This window comes from Crocodylus siamensis, chromosome 2, assembly GCF_052110815.1.
Source record: "Crocodylus siamensis isolate JL-2025a chromosome 2, ASM5211081v1, whole genome shotgun sequence".
In the NCBI taxonomy this organism is placed as follows: domain Eukaryota; kingdom Metazoa; phylum Chordata; order Crocodylia; family Crocodylidae; genus Crocodylus; species Crocodylus siamensis.
The window spans coordinates 237,911,329-237,934,518 of record NC_143396.1 but is presented as its reverse complement, the minus strand read 5'-3'; positions in this window follow the sequence as shown (position 1 = coordinate 237,934,518).

Here is a 23,190-nt window from a genome sequence, read left to right as displayed (position 1 = left end):
GTAGTTTGCCAATTTGTATCTAGACAACCTTTGAAAAAAAATTAAAATAAAGGAACAGGCTTAAAGAAATTATACAATATACCTCCAAATGAAGATTCTGATTATGATGAGAGAGAACAATTATACAAAACATCCAGATGTTTTCTGTTACAAGATTTACAATTTCATGTCCTAAAATGCCAGGATAATTTAAATGCAACTGGAGCAACCACATATATATCTTTCTTTATATGTAAGCTTCTGTTTGCAGTGAGAAGTGTATCCAGTGTATCTGTTTCCAGTTCTGTCATATGCAACAAATGTTCATTTTGTAAATGCATAGTTTTGTACCTTTGGCATACAACATTACTCAGCTTCTAAGGCAATATATTATACTTTGCCCAATATATTGTAGATGATGATGATCTATAAACTTCACATATGTAGTGGAACTGTGGTTGCATTCCTATAGTAATAAGTTTAAAATTCATGCAAGACAGCTTTTCCTTGCAGAGCCAAGTTGATCTATCTTATGTTTCTGATGTACGATTTAGATTTCAAATCATTTATCAGCACTAGCACTGACCCTGAAAAACCAGGGAGTAAAGTGAAAGAGAAAATATTGATATTGTTAGAGCACTGGAAGAGAGGAAGCCAACAAGCAAGGCCCTGAACAAGTCAGCATTTAAAACTCATGCAATCAGTAGCGTAACTAGGGTAGGTCAACCAGGGCAGCTTCCTCAGGCGTCAACTAAGTGGGGAAGTGGTTGGGAAAAAACCACTGTTGCTGCAGCAGTAGAATTGTGCAGGGTCATGGCAGCAGTTAGATGTCCCTGCCGCCACTGTGTGTTGCAGTTGCCCTCTATGCCCAGTTGTGTTCTTGTGCTTCTGTGTACTGCACTGAGTTGTAAAAGTACGAGGGGCATGATGAGTATGTAGCCAGCAGCAGAACTTGGAAAAGAGCCCCAGTGACTGACTGAAGTATTACTTTCATGAAAATACTAGAGTTTTGAAGGAAGTTGCATGAAGACGTGTTCATGCTGTATCCTTCTGTCACTACACTTGGCCACAATGCCAAGTTGATACTTAATGATGCAGCAATTCTTACCTAATGGCATAAACACTTGGTTGCTCTTTTGAATAAAAATGTTAGTTTGATCGACTCAGATCCACTGCTTGCAATCTCATAAAACCATAGTTGCAGACAATAATTGATTTAGTCACCTCTCCAATTGGCACTACAGCATATTGAGAAGCCCTTCAGTGGATAAGTGCCTCAGAAATACAGCATTCACAGTGAGTCACTGGCATGAGGCAGACACTCCTACTTAAGATGTGTAGGACAATGTTACATTATTTGAAATTTCCCATATTTTACTAAAATAAATATGAAGGTTCAAAACAAGCACCTCAAATATAAACCCATCTTTGAAGAAACCATGCAAGATACCCTGTTAAGGCTGTATAGAAGAAAGGATAATAGGATTGGAAGGAACTCCAAGGGTCACCTGGTCCAACCCTGTGTACAAATGCAGAATATACTATTTTTATGCTATCCCAGACAAATGCCTATCGAGCTTCTTAAAAATCTTCAATGAAGAAGATTCCATAGCGTCCTTAGGCATTTCCACAGCGAGTCACTTAAATGGTTTAGGAGAAAAGAGAGAATAAAACAATTAATTTTTTGGTCACTTGGAATTGACTCTGGCTATAGCCATGTTTTAGAGTAATACATTCTGGTTGCTGTGACTTTTTCTAAAAAATGCTGCCATACATGCATGTAAATCAGATGACACCTTGCCTGATATTTTAGATTATTTGCTATCTTTTGAAGCTTTTAAAATGTATTTTAAAGAATTTAAGCTAGGAACTCCTGCTTTTATCAATGAATGGATTTAAGCATGAATAACATTGCCACTTAAATTAGTGCCCTGCTGATGCCAAAACAATGTAGCAAATGAACCATTATGACTCACCTGTATGAAATATGCAATTGAAGGCAGGCAAAAGACTTGTTTCCAACTGAAAAATCAACCATCGACAGTCTGATCCTATACCTCAGAGAATCAGTTTATTTTTTTTCTACCAATGGAAGCATATGCTCTCTCCTTAGACATTTAACGGAAATTGTAGATAAATTTCCTGTTTGGGGAAGAAAGCACACTAGAGGCAATGAAGTAAACTATTGTCAATCAGTGCACATTAGGTCGGCCAAACATCTCAATAGAAGCTAAAATAACATATATAATACTGGGTATAAATATTACATATTATTTCTTGTACATACGTCAGCTTTGCAAAATTATCTTGAAAAATTACTAGACCAAGAAAAAAATGTAGTTACCCAGCTTTACTATATCAAGAAATGACAATAAGAAAATTAATGATGTGGTATTTGTTTATCTTGGGAAGAAGGATTTTTTTTTTCAGGTCTTGCACTTCAAAGGTTTTCAATCCAGTTCTGCAGTTCCAGAATATTGAGGTTGCAAAGTCAAATTTTCAGTCTTTAGGAAATACCAAGTTTATAGCTGCCATGAAATGTTACTTCTATTCCAATGTGTGCATGCACTGTGATACAGTCTTCAATTACAGGATCACATAATGGTCTTTTTTTAGAAAACATCTTCCTCCTTTGAGTTACAATATTCTAACAAAGGTCTGCAGTACTGTAACCACTGTTGACAGGAACTAAGTTATTATTTTTGTTCATATAGCACTGAGAACAATGGAGTCCTTGATCATGCCAGCTTCACGTTCTTGTTTCTTGTTACTATCATAAAATAAATAATAAATATAAGCAGTACTTACTTTTAATTTCCATTTGTTTGTATTTATCTCTTACATAAACCCTGGCTTCTGTTAAAAACAAATATGATTTCTAATGGTACATCTACGCCATAGCAACAACATGCTCCAGCTGGCTTATCCTCTATGACTCATTATCCAAATTGGAAATACACTGGTGACTGTCCATAATGACTGTTCTCAAGCACACTGCAGCCCAAGTTCTCAAGAGTGGCTGGAGTGGGCCATACTTGGAGTATCTTCACTGGCACATTTATGGGTTGTTAGTATGTAAGCATGCAAGAGGAGGCAGGGCCTGTTTGGGATTTCCCAGCTGAGACATGCTACTGCCATAGTGCAAGCATACCATAAGCTGATGTCCTACCACATATTCCAGTTCATGACAGACTGATGTGGTGTGGGTTGCTCCAGATAAACTTGAAATTAGTTCTTCATTACAGGAACGAGCACTTTCAGGTTTTTGTAATTTGTTTAAATGCAAATACTTTTAAATAGAAACCTAAATTATATAGTTTGTGTCCAGATCCAGCTGCTCCTATGGGGGTTAAAGCCACAGGAATATATGTCAGTTGGTGATTTAAAGCAAAATCTGGTGGCAAAAGGTGAGACTTAAACCTCTGGCTCCCTCTCTTCTCCTACATAGCAGTGGCTTCCCCTGGAAGTTAGGCTCTGGCCAAGGCCAAGTCTAGTAGTAGGGGGTGTGTGAAGAGGGCCATATTCAATTTGGACTCAGATTTGGCCTGATTTGGGGGACAATGATTTGATTTGTTGATTGAGATCACTGTCCCAATTTGATTCGGCTGAATCCGAAGCTGAAGATTTGATTCTCATTCAGAGAATCAGTGATTCAGCCACAGACTTAGCTGTGTGTTTGGCAGCAGATCTGGAAGCAGACTGGAAATACTTCTGGTCCACTTCCAGGTCCAAGGCTGAGTGTGTGGGAGACCCAGAAGGCACCAGTTGCCGACCTGGGGGATGGGGAGGGGTCCCCCGCACACTCTCTCGCTGACCCAGAAATGGACCAGAAGTGCTTCTGGTCCACTTCCAGGTCCACCACCAAGCACGCTGGGGACTCTGCTGCACTTCTGTGGGATGCTCCATCTGCCCCACCATCACAGCAAGGTTCACGAGTCACCTGGTACCTTGAGGTATGTAGAAAGTATGTATAAAGCTTTGTCTATGTCCAAATTGTCTCATTTCTCAGAATCTCTCTGAATCAATTCAGAGGGTTCAGATTTGATTTGGAGAGATTAAAGGGTCTCCTGATTTGAGTCAGATTCAGAGATTTGGCTGCCGAATTGGGCCAAATCTCCACCGAATCAAATCAGCTACCAAAGCGTCGCACAGCCCTGTTTAGTAGCTTCTCCTCTGCCGTGGCTGCTCGAGCCACTGTGGAGAATGTGTAGAGTGCAAGGCAGGGCGAAGCACCTCCCTGCTTCCAGTCTGGTGCTCCACTAAGGCAGTACACAGGGGTTGCACCCCACTCACCCATAGTGATTCTACTGCATTTAAGAGGATGAAGTTAATGTTGGTAAGGAGGAATAAATATATAGGTAAAGTTACTGCATTGTGTAACTGTTCATTCCTAATTTTTTGCTTTTGGGTTTTTTTTAAGATGAAATAATTATTCTATAGAAATATATTAATATTTTCCCATAAATCAAGAGGATCAAGACACTATTTTCTTTTTACTCTCTGTAGCTGTGGCTGTAGCTGTAGTATTAAAGTAAATAGTACAAATAATTGGTTTGGGTTGATAGTAGAGAGTTTGGGACTTCTGAAAAACAAGAATCAAAATAAAATACATCATTTATAAAATACACAATGATACCTGAAAAGGAGTGGAAATAATATGTCATGTACTCTTTTAAAAATAACATTTGATGAAAAGTATTGTATAGTCTCTACAGTTCTCTCTTATCCTGGTGATATTATATACAGGTCTCACCAGGAATGTTTCTAAAAAATGGTTTCCCATGAGAAAATTCACTGAAAGCAAATCTTTTCAGAGGAACATATTAGGTTGGACAAAACATTTGTGGGGAAGGCATCTTAGATCCAGGATAGAGTTTCTGATCAGAAAGAGACTTTTCTATATTTTAGAAGAATGCCCTAACCACCATGCTATGATGGCCCTCCTCTCTCTATATATGGCATTACTTACAAAAAATTTGGAAGATCAGAATAGGACATAGAATGCAAAAAGTTTTGAAATCAGTTTTCATATTCCACAGAATCTTTTGTATTTTCCTCCCACTTCCAATCATTTATCATAGCTTAAGAAGTGCTAACCTTTAAGAATGTTTAACATGTGCTCCAGGGTGCTGGGAGGGGGCGCTAAGAGCTGCTGTAATTAAAGTGCCCACAGTGTCACATGTATTCAGCATCCCATGCTTCAAAATGGCAGTAGGGGGTGCTTTAACTAAAGTTCATTTGACAAGCTTTAATTAAAGTGCCCCGGCACCATTTTGAAATTTAGGGGTGCTGAATACACATAACGTGGAGGATACTGGAGTGTGCTAATTAGCACGTGTCAGAATAGAGGTCTGTCATGTGGATAGGTGTCCTAAATGACTATTAACCACTCTCTAGCATATGTATATCACCAGTGAATTAAAAATAAGCTTTTTCAATTGTGTCTACTGATATAACAATAAATCCTGCAAACATAGTCCTGGTAGAGAATCTGGAGAGTCAAAGCAGTACCTGCAGTAGCATTTGTATTCTCATTATATTAAATTTGTTACAGTATTAAAGAAGTTTGCTGTAGACTAGTGGCTGAGGGCAGAGGCCAGTGATGTGAATATTAGTACAAAATTGAACACACAAAAATGTGATCTACTGCAGTGGTAAGGTGAAGTTTCTGCATGGCAGTTCAACTATTAAAATGTAAGACATTATCTGTAAGCTTTCTATATAATTCTTTTGATTAACTGGATTCATGAAATTGGAGTAAGCACTGCATGCTGTGGTCTTCCTCTAAAAGCACTACCTTCCCCTTTTACTTATAAGTATCAATCTGTAGGAAGCTCAGCAATAGTATGCCTGGCAAACGCTCAGCACTGACTCGGATTAAATGCCACTTCCTTTCTCTTTCTTCAGGGAGAGAGGGGAAGACACACACACACACACACACACACACACAGAGAGAGAGAGAGAGAGAGAGAGAGGTAAAGCACTCGAGAAACTTTTTCATTTTCAGTCTTTATTTTTCTGAGCTGCCACATAAAGGAGGGAATAAGCACTAGCTGTACTTTTCAAAAGAGACTTTATGATGGACTGACAGTTCTTTCTTTCTTACCTTTTTCAATTTATCCCATTTTTAATAGTATTGTGGGCTTGTAATAATCTTTCATCCCCAGTAGCGCTGGTTATTGTGCATTTATGTAGTACCTCATATTAGAGGTATTAAATTAATGCTCAGCAAAAAAGGTGCATTAATGCATGTGTAAACCTGCATCTCCTGCTGCATGATACAGTTATCTAGTCACTAGCCCCAAGCTTAGGCATTCTTAGACCCCTCACCTGCCTACCTGCCCCACTACATTGCATTAATTGGATAAAATGGATGGAGAGCATTGGGAAGGGTTTGTCCTATTGGCAGCAACAGGCCAGACTAGAGTCTTGGGCCCTCTTTTATCCAGAGTGGCAGCTCTGTCACTAAATTGTATATTTTTTAGCTTGCTCTTGCCTCTTTCTGGTCCTACATATTGCTTATGTCTGCCTGGGGACCAGCTTCAGGGTTTGAGAAGAGTCTGAGTATGCCTAACTGCTGGCTTGGTGGTTAGAGCACTTTGCTAGAAAATAGGAGATTCAGGTTCAGATCTCTGAATGAAGGAAAAGGGTCTTCCATTTCATGGGTGAAGGCACTAAGCAGAAACATGGAAGTGCCATCCCTCCCTCCAGTGTCTAACACCAGCTAGTTATGTGTTTCTGCTCAGCTACACGTTTCGGACTTGCCTGGCCTTATATGCATGTCAAGGCAATCATACAACAGAGTGAATCTGTATTGAGCATGCTCAGTAGATATATGGATACTTATGTATTTATACTGTGCCACTTACACAGTTAAGTTAACTGAAATTTATGTGAAAGTGAAAGAGGACTTAGCTGTATGGGTCCTGAAGACCTTTGCAATATATTGGGATCAGAAAGCCAGACAGCTCAGGTTCTGTGATTGTGGCAAGCATGCTATTAGACACTGTGTTGTCTTGAGGCCAAAACTACCTATCCTAAAGAAAAAATTTAGTTTCTCCCTTTCATGCTAAACCCTATCTAAAGATTTTACATTGTCTCATCAAACCTTCAAATTGGCAAACTGTGTTTTAGCAGATGTTAGATAATCACTCTGCTGAGTCCAGAGCCAGAAAATGCAACCTGTAAAATTTAGTTGCTTAAATTCTTCACTGTAAAACTGCTTTCAAAGTACGGAAAACTATCTAAATGTCTTATTTACTTTTGTGTTTGGAACTAAGGATATGTGATTCTGCCATCAAAGGTGTATGTGATGTTGATATGAAATTAACTTTGTGCCCAAAATGCCTAGATGCTATACAGGAGGTTCAAAAACAACCCAAAAAGTTCTCTCTCCTTTCTTCTTTACTTTGTGCTAAAGACAAGTGACTTTACTAGCAATGCAGCTTATTAGAATCCTGTAATATACCAAAAATGAAATGCATTGTGCCCAATATGCCTTGGTTTTCATAATAATGACATCTAATATGCTATATTTCTTTTTTTTTGTTTTGTTTCCTTTATGTCAAGAATAAAAAAACAGCTTTCTGGCATCTTAAACTGTAAATAATGTATGAAATAAAACATCTATGCAAAATAAGACTAAGCATATAATGTTCAAAGCACCTGTATGCACTAACTGTAACCTGATCCAAAGCTTTTTGAGGTCAAAGGAAAGTCATTCTGGAATTCAGGGACAAATTGCTCAGGTCCTACATGTGCTTATATTGACCCACTAAACCCAGAAGGACCAGAAAAAATGCCAATGATCACTATTCTTTACATTTCTGTTGCTCTTCAAGAGCTCTTAAAAATGGATTTGCTTTCTTATTTGGTATCGTTTTCCACATTTGGTCTTGCACTTGTGGGAGGCTTGGATTTCTGGATAGTCTGGTGCAGTGTGTAAGAGATCACCTTTATCAGACAATCTGCAAGATTAAGAGACTTCCTGATAGTTTTACCCATTATGTCACGTATCGTTTTAGCTCTATAGGTATTAGAGTAGTGCCCAGTGTTCTGAGTGTAGTGTCTTCAATTATGACTTTTAAACTTTTTTATTTTAACCACTCCCAGGTCCCCCACCCCAATTTCTTACAGATGTCAGTTTGTATACAGTGGGCCTTAAAAGCAGCACATCCAAATTGGACTCTTATATACAGTTGCAACAAAGCTGATGAGTAAAGCAGAGCATTGCCAACTCTTATAAATTCCTTGTGAGTGATGGGAATTTTGTCTGAACCTTGAGACTGCGTCATAATGACACAAGAAGCTCCAGCTTTCTATAGACTTTAGAAAACTTCCTATAATTTAGTGCCTTTTCGACTTGTCTGCCTTCTGGGAAAAGTAACCAATCAGTGCTGCTCTAACAAGCAGGCAGACTCTTCCCTTTTTCTTTTGGGAAATCAGGGAAGAAGAGGGAACAGAAAGATTCCTATAGCTTTAGTTGGCCCACTACTCTTACCCCTTCTACCTATCTCATGTGTGAGGAATAGGGCTGGTCCACTGTTCCTTCTCTCATTCATTGGTCTTGCAGTTGCTCCCTAACAGGGAGATGCTGGGTAGGTGTACAGGCTGTGGATTAAGTGGTGAGGCTGAGTTGTACCTCACTGTTGTTCCCCTGGCACACGACCACACCATCGCTCCCCTCTAGATCCATTCATGGCCCCATTGTACTTCAAAACCAACGGGTCACAGAACACAGTTTTAAGAGGCTGCAGTATCTATGGACAGTGTTGGAGAAAACTCAGCATTTACTGATGTAAATTGTTCAGGAAACATTTGTAAGCATGCTACTTGTGCTCATTTGGCATTCAGTAGATGTTTACATCACTGTAATAAGGCAAAAGAAGGGAACATAGGAAGAAACGAATTAGCAGGATGATGTTAGATAAGGTAAGATTTGTACCCTAGCTTATGCTGGACCATCTCCAACATTAACCTTGGTGCATTTGGGCAGAACAAAACTAAATGGCCCATTTTTTCAAGTAAAGGTAAAAACAGTGCCTGTATGGAGCTACGTACAGATGAATGCATGCAGGCACATAATTACATGTGCAAATACCTATTGGCACTTAGAACTGACCAGCTTATTAATGAATGTTGCAAATGTGTATAGATGAAGAAATGTGTATAAATATTGGACTTTACATATAATACTTGCTTTAAAATGTGTGGAATCACATTTAGACTTGGCCTAAGTCAGTTCAGCTCTATTAATTTCAATGGAGATGCACTGCTTTGTATCATGAGGGAGTTTCTGTTCCCCACAGAAATTTAAATAGCTGTCTTTATTCTTAATAAACAGGCAAAAACAGCGATTTAGGCTTTGCACAGGGCAAATATTCATGTCAATATTTAAGTTAAATTCAGAGCATTCAGATATGGCGTGTGGGTTAGTAGCTCCCCCAAGTCTACTGTGAATCCTAAATTGAGACTTATGGTGGATATTGATATTTTAGACTTACATTGATTATTTTTATATCTGGAGCTGAATAGAGAATAGTTCAGTCTTATGCATACTTTGCTGTATGGGTGGTAAAGTCAAATCTTATTGCATGCAACACTCTTTTTATTTCTAATTTCAACACTGTAGTATTCTGAGTACATCTTATTTGTACTTATAAATTAGGCATAAGCATTCAAATCATATGTACATGCTTTATCTTTCTGTAGCTTATGTATGTGGATGAAATAAACAGTGAACAGTTTATAATAAATATATGAGAAATAGGTACAGGTATCGTATCCACTATTTGAATCTTGGATGGTATGCACTAAATCTAATTTACAACAGGCAGATTCTAAGTCATAACGGAAGTGGAACACTGTTAAAAATAATCAATAACCCATCAATAACAGCATTTTTATTTTTTTCAAGTGATAACTGTAAATTGTTTCTACTTAACAAGCAAATAGATAGCTCATCTTCTGGTCCCTAGGTCACAAAAGAGGGTTATCCTGTCACCACCACTGATTTCTGAAAAGTGTGACATGTATTTAGTTGTCAGTTCCTATCAGCAGCATTCACGAATCAACATTACATCAGCAGCAAAGCACACCATTTTATGCTCTTTTTGAAGATAATTAGAGTTCCCTTTTGTTGCAAATAAGATGTAAAACAGCTATAACTGCTGGTGAACGTGATTAAAGTAACCTCTATAGAACCCCATTATTCTAGACAGATTCCTTCAGATGCATAATTTCCCCATTTTAAGAAAACATAATGCATGCATATAAAATTCAAATTGTCGAGACACCTCTAACAAAAATTAGTTCTCTATTAAGGCATTCTTAGTAGCTGGTTAACATGTAAAACTCTTTAAGTGTATTTTAAAATAATCATGAAATAATAATACGTGTCATTGAAGGTAAACACTTTACAGAAAGAGGTTTGTTCAGACAAGATCTGTGTATTAAACTTTTTCTTACAAAACTTCCAATATAAGTGTATGAAGAACACACCACATTCCATTCCATATATGTATGTTTATAAACACGTGTCTATGGCCTACTATTCCCATATTATTATATACATACAAATTAGAAAATGTCCTCTTTTTCCATTCATAAATTATTGCTGAACTATTCTAATTAGACCTGGTCTAATAGTATAAAAAAATTCATGAACATTCAATTGATGGACTATATTCATGACTAATTTATTTAGCACATATTGTCTGACCATCTACAGAGCTGGTCGAATAGTGGAAAGATTGCATGTGAATAATTTATTCAACAAGTGATAGAAAAAATTAATCAAGCTAGTGAATATTAGTCCACTGGCTCTCATTATAAGCTTATTTTCCTGTTTTGGCTTTTTAAAAGCCAAATATATAGAATTCAAATGAAATAATTGCACATCACAGTTGCCAGAAATGGGGAGATTTTAATAAATACTATGTGCACAACAATACCAAATCAAAACTGCGTAGTAGGAAATAAAGTCTGCTTCTCATTAAGTTCATATGAACATTTTATGTGAAAGCATGTTTGTGTGGTGTGGGATGTGCGGTTAAGGCTCTTCATATTAGGACCTGATCCTGAGAGGTATAGACCATGCCAATGAAGTCCTTGAGTTCTCTAATTTCAATAACAGGAAGGGGCTCTCAGATTCTTGTAAGATAAATGGTTTGGTAGTTCACACTATTTGGGCCATGATGACACTTTCCCTTTATGTTATATTATGGGTAGCTGTTTATTTTTTTTTAAAAAATTCTTTTAGAAAAAAAAAGCTGTGATCAATAAATTAGATGAAGATTGCCCATAGAGTGACCATTACTTTTGCTGAACAGTTATAATTATAAAATCAAATCCTTGGTTTGCTCTGTTGGGCACCTCAACATCTAAAGGAAATGTTATTAAAGAAGCTTACAAATGAATAATCATTCCCAAGAACTCACAGCAGCACTCACAGCATGAAAGTGTAAGAAACGGGGAAAGTTTTCAAGTAGGGGACTGATTAGGATGAGGATGATTCTTTGTCAGGAGAATGTATTGTACAAGTGTCCTCAAGAGAAAAAATTTTCACCTGAAAAGAAACAGCATTATGAACACTACAGAACTGTAGATTGCAGGACACTGATCTTATTAAGAACTAATGCTAATTTGCACACTGTCTCCTGCTGAACTAGAAGCAAGTTTACCACTGGGTTTGTTAATTTACACAGGACACCATTATCTTTGGTTGGACTTAATGTATCAGAGTAGAGGTCATTAACTGCTGGGTTCATGATTATCCAGCATGAATTACAGACAGTATCACAAAAATACATTTGTTCTTTGGCTTCATTTCTCCGTATGTGATTTTTTTTCTGTTGATATTTAATTTCTATTTCAAAACCCTAGGCATTATGTATTATACACACACATACTTAGTCTGTTTCATGTTTTCTTCATTAACCTTTTAGAAAAGAAATGTAATTATAAATAAATATAAATAAAGAGCAATATTATGATCTCTGCGTGTAATAAAGGTAACGTGGTCAAATTAACATGATTTTTTAAAAATCATAGTAACATGCAAAATTACTGTTTAAGCATTCAGTCACCCATTTTAGGCAAATCCTTGACTTAGACCACACTGTATTTGGAACATAGGGGGAACGATCTGTTTCCTCCATGATAGTGCAAGGATTTATGTAAGTTGTCCGATTCACTTCTGAAGCTTGTGTCGTACCCTAAAATGAACAAAATATTTTGTTAAAAAATTGACTATATAATCTCACCAGTACAGTCACTCTAGTGTACAATTCAGCTAAAATCATACAGCCATAAAAAATCAAGAATTAGGAGGTAAACTAGAAAGCATATTTAATAGAAATATTTGTTTTTTCTGGTTAAATAAACACATTTTCATAAAGATGCATGTTCAGCCTATTTTATTTAAATGGAACCAACCAACTACAAATTCATTTACAATTTTTAAATCGGTACAAGCACATTTCTAATAGCAGGGAACACTTTTGTGTCTCGGCATGATATCTTTGGAAAGAGGTGAATTTTCATTTATTTAATGCAAATATTCATACGAGGTAAACTGCTTAGGCATATATGGAGCATGTTTTCATGGAAGCTTTGTGGCAACAGGAAAATAATATAACATAATTGTACAATAAATGGAGCACTGCAGTTTCAAAATTACTTATGCTAGGGTGTAGTGAATAAAGAAGAATATAGGAAGATTGAGATATTATTTGCAGGTTCCTGAGTTGCTTTGCTTACAAATGATTTCATTCTAGTTCTATGTGTATTTTAGGAATATCTCATCTTTGTACTAGAGAAATATCAACAGGGAAGACATATCTGATCTTCTTTGAATACTTCTAAAGCTCTGGATACTGAAAATTGTTTGCATTGTTATTAGAGCTGTGTGAACTATTTGCAGAGAACACCCTTCAACAAATTTAGCTCTTTTTCCTATTCATTTTATATCTGTGTGTGTGTGTCTGTGTGTGTGTGTACACACACACACAAGGTTTTACATTTTTAACTTATCTTTGTTAAAAATTATCTCACTCTCTTAAACAATTTTAAACTATTGATGCTTGTGAACTTATATTTTTCATTGCTAGCTTAAATACTATGACTTTTTTCTGATCTCTGATTGGCTAACTGAAATATTTATAACTAAGAAAAGGACTTGGTTAGTCACTTTTGGCCTAAGCACATATTCATGCAAATATTCATATATTTTCTGTATTCTGAGGAATAAAAAAAAAGTCAATTGCAAGAGTATTTGTGAAAGTGAATTAACGGGGTTGAATTTGTGCCTCAGCTTGTGAAGATCAGCTTGATTGTGTCCATATTATTCTGTATAATGCTGAATTTTCCCTGAACATAAAATTTACTTTAGTACCATTCTATCATAAAAATGCCATAAGAGAAATACTTAGACTATTTACTGGCCGTATGATCAAGTTAGACAACTGAGCACTAAGGAAGTGATTCTACTCACCACTTTCTATATGACACTAAAGCAGGGTACATTGGCTTTTAAAAATGTCTTAGATGGATTAGGGTAAATTCCCCCATTTGAGGCACTGCCTGAGGATAGTCACAGTTTGCTACTGTTTACTTGCCCAAGTTCTGCTCTTCTCAGGGAATTTGCTCTGTGCCTCACTGAAATAAAGACAGTGATACAACAAAGAAGAGAAGGGGGTGAGGGAGCGCTTAATATTGTTATTTTTAAAAATAGACATTTTTCAAAACCAAAATTAATTGTTTTAAATAAATACCTATCCTGGATGCCATACTATTTGGGCTGTGAAAAGCTTCAGTCCTTGATTTGATTTGGTGGAGATTTGGCCCAATTTGGTGGCCAAATCTCTGAATCCAAATCGAACCAGGAGACCCTTTAATCTCTCCGAATTGAATCAGAACCCTCCAAATTGATTTGGAGAGATTCAAAAAGATTTGACAATTTGAACATAGACACAGCTTTAAATATTTTTTCTACATACCTCAAGATGCTAGGCAACTCATGAATGCTGAGATGCTGGGGCAGATAGAGCATCCCACAGGAGTGCAGGGGGCTCCCCAGCGTGCTCGGCAGCAGACCTGGAAGTGGATCAGAAGCACTTCCAGTCCACTTCCAGGTCCTCTGGAGAGCACACAGGGGGCTCCCCCACACCTCCCCAGCTTGGTGACTGGTTCCTCCTGGGTCTGGAGGGGCATCTGGGGTCCCCCTGTGGCCAATTGCTGAGCCAGAGGGCACGGCGAGTGCTTGCAGAGTGCTTAGCAGTGGACCTGGAAGTGGGCCAGAAGTACTTCTGGTCCACTTCTGGGTTCGCTGCTGAGCACACAGCTCCCTGCCCTCCCCTCCTGCATGCCTCCTGGGGGATGCTCCTTCTTCCCTGGCATCACAACATTCATGAGCCATGCCTGGTACCTTGAGGTATGTAGAAAAAGCATTTAAAGCTGTGTCTATGGCCAAATCACATTCTCTGAATCAGCATTGATTCTTCAGATTCAGTTTTGGCTGAATTGAATTGGGGACAGTGATCTTAATCAACAAATTGGTTCACCATCCCCGATTTGGGCTGAATCCAAATCCGAATCAAATATGGCCCATTTCACACACCCCTATATACTATAGCAGAGCTCTTCTCCCTACAGTGACTAATATACTGATTTTCCAGCTGAACTGATAAATAACACAGGAGCAGAGGAGAGAGAGCAGTTGTAGGTTGAGCACCTGTATTTTCCCAGAAATATTTCTAGTGGTGGAATTTTCTTAGAAATTTCTACCACTAGAAATGAATACCTGTTTGTGGACTAATGATCTTGATAGTTCTTCACTGAGAGTACTGCAGTTGGATACAGTGGGTCTTCCAGAGTTATCTTGTTTGTGAATCTTCAAAATCATATAAAATATGTTTGGCTTTGGCAAGTATTAATCCAGTATGGGAAGGATTTGATAATGTTTTTCAGTTCAAGAGTGAAAAATGTTACACAGTCCTCCCAAGTTCTTCACAGTACATGGTGTAAAGATTCAGCACAGCTGCTCTAATGAAAGCACTACCCCCAACCCCTGCTCCAGGAGCACATGTACAAATGCCTATAGTTTTTAAGTGATGCTTAGTGCTTATTAGCCTATTTTAATGCACATTAACTAAATCATAGCATCATAGAAAATTAGGGCTGGAAAGGACCAGGAGCAGGGAGGTGTCTTGCGGGTGCTCTCAGGCCAGCACAGGAGAACCTGGGCAGCATCCCTGCATCCCCAAGGGTGGGGATGGGTGGGCAGGTGCCTAACAGTGTTGAGCAGCTGGGCTACCTACCCTGCCACCCACTCCCTCAAGGAGGAGGCTGTGGCCATGGTGCAGTGTTACAGCTCAAGGCATGCTGCAGCATGGCAGAGGCTGGGGTGAGTTCTGAACTGCTGCTGCTGTCAATGCACCATATGGAGGCATGGAGCCCATCCAGCCTAATGGCACATGGCTCCCACTTGCAGTGCCATGAGCCTCACATGCTGGCCTTGGAGCCAGCCTGATCTGGTTCAAAGGCATGTGCTGGTGGGTCAGGCTGGTTCTGTGCCAACATATGCAGGCCCTGGGACTCAGCCAGAGATGCACACTGCTGGGGGCTCTGCCTGCCACTGCCATGAATGCCCCAAGCTTCTGCTGGGCTGCCAGTGGTAGAGGCTGTGTACCACAAACCGCACCTCTCCCACAAAACCAACACATACCCCCCACATCCCTTCACAACTACGCCACAACCCCCACACCGACTCACAAACCCCATATACTCCCATACACACATCCCCCACAAACCCCATCCTCCCCAAACTCACCCACAAATTATACACACACACCATATCCCTTCACAACCCCCCCACAATGCCCCCACAGACCCCATAGTATCTATCTGATACTTAAGCCATGTGCTTTCCCAGACCTAAGGAAGGGTACCTTGTACCTAAAAGCTTGTCTAAAATCTTTCCCAACTGTGTATACATTTGGTTCAATAAAAGAAATCTTTCCCCCCTCAAAATCTTGTCTCACATATTCCCTGGACTATCACACATACAACATCTCTCTAACACTACAACATCAGATAACCAATTTTTCAGTGCTGTAAAATGTGGAGTATGTAATATGGCAAATCCCTTCTTACTGCAGGCTTGTAGTGTATACCTTGAATCCTCAGTTCTCATTACCCTTATTTTAGTCTGAAACTATAAATTTTATAGCAGAAACCTGTTTGATCATGTACCTTGAGAAAACCATCAAAGGAATATTTTACTGCTACTGATTGACTAAGAATTGTGCACACAGATTGTCTATTAAAACCTCCTATTATTTAAGTTATCCCAATCAGACACCCACCACCTCTTACACCACATATTTTAGACTATAAATGTTTTTGGGCAGCACCTGTCACTTACTATTTGTTTGTACAGCACCTAGCATAATGGGGCTCAGATTTGGATGAGACCCAAAGGTTCAAGCACAATATAAATTATAATATTAATATCATGTTTGTATGAACTTGTACACACACACACATGGGGAACCAGATTGTTGATGTTTGACTCTCAGCCTGGTACTACATAGGTAACCAGAATGAAAGGGACTCTCTTGTATGGTTCTTTCCTTTGTATTCAGTTACTTTTTGGGAAACTTACTTTCTTCTGACCAAGAGGACATGAGAAACTCTTGGGTGTTTTTAAGCATCAGCTTATGTTTCTCAGGTTTAGTTCAGTGGGTCAAATCCTATACAGCTATTTGCTCCTTATAAGTCAAAACAACATAAAGGATGGAAATTAGCCTGAGTTATGGATTTGATCTTATATGGCACATCCTGATTAGTGTGCAAGGGCACCTGTTTCCCACAGAAATATAGCACTGGCACAAATATGCGCTGCTGCTATTTATCCCAGGGCGTGCCCCGGCACATGTGCTCTAGCATATGGCAAATAAACCAAGTAAGGTAGGGGAGGCTGGCTCCAGCAGCCTTACCTGGGGTCCTAAGGGCCTTCCAGGGAAGCAGTGATGCCAAGCCTGCCACTTAGAGCTTGTCTGGCAGCCAGAGCGTGGCTGTGCCTGGTCAGGCTCTGTTTCTGGAAGCAAACACTGTTGCCATGTGTGCTGCCCCACTTTTTTTACCAACATTTTTTTTTTACACTGGCATCTACAGGTGTAAAAAAAACCCACTGCACTTCTAATTAGCAGTGCAGTGAATGGGTGTACTTGCACCATGTGTAGTTTGCAGTGCCTCAAATGAATCTGAGGTACCACAAGCCACATGTGTGCACATCTGGATGTGCCCAAAAGAATCAAATTAGACAAAAAGAAACAACATGATTCCAGTTTAATCTTGTTCAACAGCATTCAGATGGAATTTATAGGAAAGATAGATACGCTTTCATATGCTGTCAAAATACCCTACATCTAAGAGCCTTATTTGCCTAGTCATCTTTTTTTAGGACCTAACATGGATGGAATAAATAAACAAATAGTCATCAATCACCCTGTTTGTGTTGGTATCATGGTAGAGGTTTGTCTTCAGTTGAAAATTAAATGAAGAATGGATCTTATGAAGGCTAGCTGAACAAATGCTATGGAACAAATACTATTGCCCCCATCACCTATTTTTTCCTTACAGTCTCTGGGTTCCCAGCTATGAATGCATAATTAGACTTAAGTATCTCCGGGTGCATCTACATGTGCAGTTAAGTAAAAAAAATAAACTCTGGTGCTTATCGTGTTGGAGTTTATTGCTTCTCAGGCACTGTGTTTCTACATGTGCTCAGGAGTGCAGCACATTGAGCAGGGTCAGAACAGCCCCAGTGGCAGGAAACCATGGGGTGAAGGGAGTTCAGCCTGCCAGCCTGGGGATTCTCTAACTAGCTCAATACGCTGTGGGGGGTGGGGGAGATAGGGCTGGCTGGGGCACAAGGGTGCTCCAGTGTGAGGCTAGCCAGCAGGCAGCCCCTGTACTGAAGCACCCTCATACCCCAGCCAGCCCCTCCAGCATCCACTGTGAGGATTCCCAACCTCATCTAGCCCTCTGACTACTATCCAATGGTCCTCATCTATGTAGGCACAAATGATACAGCCAGGAGTAGTCTGAACCATATCATGAGTTACTAAAGGACTCTGGGGGCCAGGCTTAGGAAGAGGGAGGCACAGGTGGTCTTCTTGTCAATCCTCCTGGTCAGCAGTTGTGTTCAGCTTCACAATGCCTGCATCAGAGAAGTCAACCTGCAGCTCCAGAGTTGGTGTCATCAAGCGAATTTTGGCTTCTTCGACCATGATCCACATATCATTAAAGGAGTACCCTGGGACTTGATGGTCTTCATCTCTCTTCAAAAGGTAAGAGTCTGTTCTCCTACAGGTTGGCTGATCTCCTACACAGGGCTTTAAATTAGGTTTGTTGGGGGACGGGGATGCAGATGACAGTGAGAACCTAGGATCAACAAACCATGAGCCATGTGCGGGAACTGCCCATGTAAGTACTAAGGGGCCCAATGGCTTCAGGACAGGTGGCTACAAAGGGCATCCAGCGGGGGGCTCAAATGTCTCTATACTAATGCTAGGAGCATAGGGAACAAGCAAGAGGAACTCACACTCCTGCTTGCTAACAAAAATTTCAATCTAGTTGGGTTAACTGAAACTTGGTGGGATCCTACCCATGATTAGGCAGTAAGGATTGAGGGTTATAGGCCATACAGATGTGATAGAGTAGGGAAAAAAGGGGGAGATGTTGCTTTCTATGTGAAGGAATGTCGCAAGGCACTAAGGTGTCCTGCTTCTTTTAAGGGCTGGAACTGCTAGGAAGAGAGCCCTACCAGTCAGTTGGGAGCCCCAGCTGCTAGTTACCAGGGCAGCCAGAATGAGCTGGTGGGCCCACACCTGCCAGCGGTCAGCTGACCAGAAGAGGCAGGGCCTGGCTCATATATAAACCCCAGGCCAGAGGCCAGGAGGGCAGTTCTCTTCCAGTAGCCAAGGGGGAAGGAGCTCTCCCAGAGGAAGCAAAGGGGAGAGGCCTGACAGCAAGTGCAGCTTCTGGTACTGTTGAGGGACAGAGCATGCCCTGTGTGGCACTAATTATGTTATAGCCTTGGGGCTTGCATGTTGATTTCTGTTTATAAGACCGGTGGTTTGGGAGAGGCTATTGCGGAATGAGGAGGCCTCACTGGGGCCCCGCTGTAGTGTGGGGGCCCTGGCACCAGTGAGGGCATGCTATTCAGGGTGCACAAGCCCCGGTGCCAGTGAGGGCACTATTCAGGGTGCACAGGCCCTGGCACCAGTGAGGACGCTATTCAAGGTGTACAGGCCCTGGCGCCAGTGAGGGCGCTATTCAGGGTGCACAGACCCCAGCACCAGTGTGGGTGCTGTGAGAGACAGGGCTGCGGAAAGCCCAGAGACAACCTGAGGCCAAGAGAAACCATCGCCCCAGAGAGACGCTGTGGAAGTACCATCTGTGAGGCTTGGGGCATGGTAAAGGGGTGGTTTGGAGCCATGCATATAGCCCATAAGGCTAAGGCATCTGTTTTGGGAACGGGACCCACAAGGGGTCTGGGAGCCCACAGGGTTCAAGGAAATCCACCGTGTCCAATGGGACGTAAAGGCAGCCTCCCTATATCATAAATCCATCAAGATGTGGTGGGCAAGAATAGAGGGTGCCTATCAGGTCAAGGGGCCTTAGGGGTAACATGGCCATCCTTAGGGACCCCAGCCCATGACAAGGAGCAATATACATCTTCCCTAATCAAGATGGGATCAAAGGGGGTGAAATTAACGTATTGTGGGTCAGAATGCAAGGAGGTCGGGGGGAAGGGACTTGGTAGTGGGGGTCTACTACAGACTGCCATATCAGGAGGAGGAGTTGGACCTGAAATTCTCCAGACAGCTCTCAGAGGCCATATGGTCAAGGGACGTGGTTGTCATGGGTGATCTAAACTACCCTGACATCTGCTGGGAGGAGCAGTTAGCTAGATCCAACCATTCACGTAGGTTTTAACCTGCATACAGTACCTTCACCTAACACAAGAGGTATATGGTCCCACAAGGGGAAACACCTTACTGGACTTGGTCCTAGCTACAGGGGATGATTTGGTGTGGGATCTACTGACACAAGGTAACCTAGGGGACAGTGACCATCACTTGATTGAATTCAGTATCTGGCATAGGGTGGGAAAGATAACCAGTAGGGCAGAAATGCTAGACTTTACAAAGGCTAACTTCAGTGTGCTCAGGAGATTAGTTAGCAAGACACTGAAGAACAGGAAAATTGGTGAGATGGGAGTCCAGGAAGAGTGGTTATTTCTAAAGGTAGCAATCCTATGGGCACAGAAGACAATCTCCTTGCTCCAAAAAGGGGGCAAAGGGACCAAGAAACCTTCTTGGCTGGACAGGGAAATCCCAGAAAGCCTAGGGGCAAAAAAGGAGTCATAGAGGCTGTGGAAGCAGGGGGTAGCTACCAAGACGGAGTATACCTACTTGGCCCGCACTTGCAGGGAGGCAGTCAGAAAGGCCAAAGCAGAAATGAAACTTAGGATGGCAACAAAAATTAAAGACTACAAAAAGTCCTTCTTCAGGTATATGGGGAGCAAAAACAAGGTGCAGGGTAGCATAGGCCCCCTACAAGACAAACTAGGGCATTTAGTGACAGATAGTGGGGACAAAGCTGAGCTCTTCAATGAGTTTTCTGCCTCTGTATTACTGAATTTGGATCAGGACAAATCTGCCAATTGGATCAAGGCCAGACACACCAACTGTTAGCACTAACTTAGTGAAGAGACATGTGGAGGGACTGGATGTGTTTAAGTCAGCAGGCCAGGATGATCCTTCTCCAAGGATAGTGAAGGGATTGGCCGATGTCATAGCAAAGCCACTGGCATGGCCGTTTGAGCACTCTTAGAGCTCAGGTTAAGTCTCAGAGGACTAGAAAAGTGCCAGTGGTTCCTATTTTCAAGAAGGGGAGTAAGGAGGATCTGGGTAACTATAGACTGGTTAGTCTCACCTCTATCCTCAGGAAAACCTTTGAAAAAATTATTAAGGATCACATTTGTGGGAGTCCAGCGGAGAAAGCAATACTAAACGGCAACCAGCATGGATTCCTATCAGGCCTGACTAACCTTGTTTCTTTTTATGACCAGGTCACAAGTATTTACAAACTGTCCTGCTCCTGACTAATAGCAGTACATGTGTAGATGTGAGATGTTCACTGCAGAACTAATTAGTCAACTCCACAGTAAATATTTCATGCATAAGTGCCCTAAGAGTGGGATTCACAGAAGCCAGGACTCTATGTGTGGGTGTGTCTACACGACATGCTTAACTTCACGTTAGCATAGTTTACTGTGACGTAATCATGTGCTTCTATATGTGTACATGTTTACTTTACAGCAAACCTCCCTAATACTGGGTAAATTTGCTGCCTGCAAATGCAAAAAGCATATTTACTTGGCATTAATAACAGAGCTGTAGCACTCATTTAGATGCGTGACCAGGAGCAAAAATCTACTCTTTGTTGGCCATCCACCAGGGGGTGAGAGATTGCTTGCTGCCTGCTGCCAGGGCAGGCTCTGCCACAGGACCCCACACAGACTATGTCCCTGTGCCCTGGAAGCAGGGAGCTCCAAGTCCCCCTCTCTGCAATTGCAGTCAGGAAGTGGGAGGCTGGGAGACTTTTAACTTCCAGCCTGAGTTCTGCAGTCACAGGGCTCAGGCTGAATGATCCTTATCTCCCAACAGTGGCTCCATGACCACAAGGCTGCTGCTGGGAGAAGCTTATCTCCTAGCCTGAGCTCCATGGTCAGGGTCTTGGGCTGAGAGGGTGAGAGATAGGGGTCTCCCAGCCCAAACCCAAACCATGGAATCACTCCCTTGGTTTTGTTGGAGGTGCATCAATTAGTGCATGCCAGAGTATTATTTGCCTTACTGGCTACAGCATCTCAGTGCTGGCTTATATTGATTCTGTGGTCTGTTATTAGCCCCAGGTCCCTTTCATTCATTGTGCTGGTCAGTTTGGTGCCATCAATCCTATAGCTGTGTTGGGGGTTGTTCGTCCCCAGGTGGAGCACTTTACATTTCTCGGTGTTGAACTTCATCTGGTTCTGATCCGCTCAACTTGCTAGCCTGTCTAGATCTGCCTTTATCTGTGCCTATCTTCAGACATGACCATGCTTCTCCATAACTTAGTGTCATCCATGAACTTGGGCAGTAAGCTCTTCACCCCGACATCCAAGTCATTTCTTGGCAGGAAAACACAAATCTGTTCATTAGGACTCTGTGAGTCCTATCCTGCAGCCAGTTTTCCACCTACCTTTTTTGAAGCAACCACAAATGCTTCAAAACAACACTATAAGATGAACATCTTGGTTAGCCCCCTGTTTGAATGCAGTGTACAGAAAAAAGCACAGTACTTAATCTAAAGCTGCAATCTTTACAGATGCCCAGACAAGCTGGATAGAATCTGCACACTGAGTGATAATACCAGACAGTGGCTTATAGTTGGTCTGAGGGAACCAGGGCTCTGGGGAGACTGAGTGGCGGTGGGGGAGGGTTGGAAATGGGCTTCACTGCCTGGGAGTGGGGCCAGCCTAGCACCCAGACAGAGGAGACCAAGTCTGGCCAAGGCTAGTGTGCTGCCCCAGAAGCGGGGGTGAGTGGGGTGCCACAAAGTCTCATGGGTTGCTAATGGCATGCAAACTAAGGATGGGATGTGGTACAGATGTTTGTTACACTGCTTTAACCTAGAGCGCTGAAGTCTAGTATCACATCCATCCAAGGTTATCTTAGAGCAGGACCTGCCATTTTTACAGCACTCTTCATGCCCTGATGGGTTGTTTGGTTATGACTCTAGAGAGTTTTCTGCATGCCTACTCCACAATAAGTGTAACTTCTGTACCTGGCCTAAGTGTCTGAGGGTACATACAGACATTACACTTAGATAGACCTAACTAGGGTTGATCCAAATGCACATGACTTTGGAGAGTTTAGACTGGGCACAAAATGTCTGGCTCAATCTAATTTAGTTCATCTGAGGAATCGCACTAAGTAGATTGGGCTAAACCCATGCCTAACCTAACTGAATACGTGTACATGTTCATAGCTCAGTCCTGGGGCTGAGAAAGCCCAGACCCTGAGGCTGTGCTTTTCCTATCCTCCCTTCCTCCCCACCCCGTCTAGGCTATTTTAATCCTGCACCCCTGGAAGGACAACC